The sequence below is a fragment of the Sinocyclocheilus anshuiensis genome, unplaced genomic scaffold, assembly GCF_001515605.1.
Source record: "Sinocyclocheilus anshuiensis isolate Anshui unplaced genomic scaffold, SAMN03320099.WGS_v1.1 scaffold332, whole genome shotgun sequence".
NCBI classification, from domain to species: domain Eukaryota; kingdom Metazoa; phylum Chordata; class Actinopteri; order Cypriniformes; family Cyprinidae; genus Sinocyclocheilus; species Sinocyclocheilus anshuiensis.
Window position 1 is genome coordinate 841,582 of NW_015554181.1, and position 3,150 is coordinate 844,731.

At 34.2% G+C, this 3,150-nt stretch overlaps 1 long non-coding RNA gene across 2 annotated transcripts in view; it reads right to left on the reverse strand.

Moving 5' to 3' along the window:
- Nucleotides 1-1,082: 1,082 nt before the first annotated feature.
- The window catches only part of LOC107670992 (uncharacterized), an 18,169-nt gene continuing 16,101 nt past the window's right edge, over nt 1,083-3,150 (reverse strand). For both annotated transcript variants that reach the window (XR_001632142.1, XR_001632143.1), the window contains one exon: nt 1,083-2,385. This is a non-coding gene — a long non-coding RNA (uncharacterized LOC107670992). The remainder of the gene's footprint in view (nt 2,386-3,150) is intronic.

Consider the following 3,150-nt stretch of genomic DNA (forward strand, 5'->3'; position numbering starts at 1 on the left):
GATGATGCTCAACAATATATCTCAACAAGACCAGATGAAACTTCTAAATTATCTAAGCTAACAGAGTGTGTTAAAAATGTAAAAGATTGAATGACCAATAATTTTCTCCTATTAAATTCGGATAAGACAGACATATTACTTATTGGACCAAGAATCTCTAGAATGAATCTCTTGGATTACAATTTGCAACTGTTACTTCCTCTACAGTCAAAAATCTGGGTGTTGTATTAGACAGCAACTTGAAAATCATATTTCCCATTTTACAAAAACAGTATTCTTCCAACTAAGAAACATTGCCAAGCTACGAAACATGTTACCTGTTTCTGATGCAGAAAAGCTAGTTCATGCATTCATGACCTCTAGACACCACTGATAAGCTACTACTAAATATATTGTAGAAACTTAATATTCTGTAAAGCTGCTTTGCAACGATTTGTATTGTGAAAAGCGCTAAACAAATAAACTTGAATAATGATAAAAATTATAAAAATTCTGACATTTTCTCTCAAAATTACAACTTTATATCTCACAATTCTGACTTTTCTTCTCAGAATTGCCAGCTTATATGTAGATTTGCAAGTCCCAATATATAAGAGGTGAAAATTGTGAGATATAAAGTCAGAATTGCAAGAAAAAATAGTCTGAATTGTGAGATGAAGTTGCAATTCCCATTTCTCATTCGACATTTTTTCTAGCAATTGACTTTATATCTCACAATTTTCGCAGAATTGCAAGAAAAAAGGGCTGAAATAACAAGCTAAAATAAAAAAGTCACAATTACCTCTTTTTTTTATTACATGGATGAAATAAGCTTGATTACAACTGGACAGCACTAATCACTTTCCCAGTTAAAATACCTACAAAAATCTTTATAACAAGATGAGCAACACTATAAAATATTAAAACTTGTTTTCACAGACTGTAAATGTATTTTGTCTTTTTATCCCACTTGTTTTTTTTTACTTGTTTATTCTTAAAGCAAGTGAAAAAAAAACTGCCAGAGCAGCAAGACAAAATACACTCATAAGATACAGTCTATGAAAACAAGTCTAGTATTTTATAGTGTTGCTGCACATGAAAAATGTTTCATGAAAAAAAAATGTGCACTTGTTTCGAGGATTTCTACATGTTTAAATAATGCTAATAACTAATAATGCAGGTACTCGATTTAAAAAGTATATATATACTCGAGGATAAAAAGTATATTTGGGATCAACGCTGTGCTTGTGGACATGTGCTTTATCGACATGCACATAGTGGCTAATGTATAGTTAGGAAATCAGTGTCCCTCAAAATAACAGGAGACGCATTAACAGATGTTAAAACCAGAAATAAAAGGGCCTGCTTGATATTAACCAGTACAGCATTTCTGATATGTAGATTAATTTTCCATAACAATCTTCCTCAAAGATCTTTTCCTTCACTGCATCCCTGCAAAACTTTCAGTAAATCCTCCTATGACTTTCCAAGGCCACAGCCAGAAGGACCCATCAGTCTGTGCACAAAAAAACCCTGAATATAAATGAAGGAAACAAAAACATATTAAACTGTCTTAATGAGAAAAGCTAAATGATGGAAACGGCTCTTTAGAATAACACACTTTGAACACTTTATACGGCGGCTTCCACCATTAGTGTTCAGGAGTGGAGGACTGACAGCTCATTTCTCTGGAAGCTATGCTTTAACAAAGTCAGTGATTAATACAGATAGCCCATTCTCTGAAATGGCTCTTTAAAGTCTCAATTTCCTCTATAATATAACTTACTGCCAAGGATCATTATGAGTCATTTCGGAGCCACTAGAACCCGTTTGAAGTAAGCATCATTAGGAAAACGTCTCCACAAATCTGATTACAGTACATCCTTTGATTAAAAGAGGGAGCTAGAACTTGCTCTGAGTGGAGATTTGGTTATGGGCGTAATTATGACAAGCACACAAATATACAGACGCAATAAAATAACTAGGAAACATGAAGAATAAAGACATAACAATAGGATGGTGAATTAGATGGTTGTTGAAATGAAATGGTCTGTTATTTCCCTAGGGGATGAAGAAAAGCCAGAATCTTCTGCTTTTAGTTAATGGAAACCCATGATACAGGAGTCAACAGCAGCAAACCCGTTGTACCTCAAGAACCTCATCAATGCAACTTTCACCTTTATCAGTTCATCATCTTATTTTTTTTGCACTGGATGCGGAGCAGAAAGGAAGTGTCTGTATCCTCCTCGAGCCCATGGATACCAGAAGGGATGTGATGTTGATCCGGCTTTATCCTCTGAGCTGGAGGGGGTGAGGCCGGCCAAAGTCCAAACTCCACAAATTGAGACAACCAGATGACATCTCTGATCCGTCCACGGGACGCTGCGACCGAAGGGCTGTGTGAACCTGCAAGCACACAGAAGTTCACTTTAGTGTTCAGTTTCTTACAGCTAATGGCACATATTCACAGGTCTGACTGGTTGGAAGGTCAAAAAAATAGACTAGTGAGGTCCGATCTGTGAACAAACCGCGGTTTGAACTGAACGATTCAGTTGAATTGATTCGCAAAGTGTTCATAAGACACTTGACTGGAAGGGAAAACAGTTTGGAAGTGAACCAGCTGATCTTCATTCCTAATGAAGGTCTCATTAAGTGTGACACCATAAAAGCCAGAAAACTTTAACTACTGCATGAATATAACTAAAAACACTAATTTATGAAACATAATCAAAAACACTGCAGTATTTGTAAAATAGTATTTAAATACGATAATATAAATAATTGAAAATAAATCACATGTTTTTGTATCTCTTTTTATTGACAAGAATTGTCAAAATATTAAAATAAATCAGACTTCCTTTTTACGTCAGCTGGGGCAGTTTTTCATCATTGCACAAATAAATAAATTCTTATATTTTTTGCATTAATAATAAAACAATTATTATATAATTATATATCTTATTAAAATGATATATTATTATATATGTGACCCTGGACCACAAAACCAGTCTTAAGTGTCAATTTTTAAAAATGTATACATCATCTGAAAGACATAAGCTTTCCATTGATGTATGGTTTGTTAGGATAGGACAATATTTGGCCGAGATACAAATATGTGAAAATCTGGAATCTGAGGGTGCAAAAAAATCTAAATATTGAGAAAATCGCCTT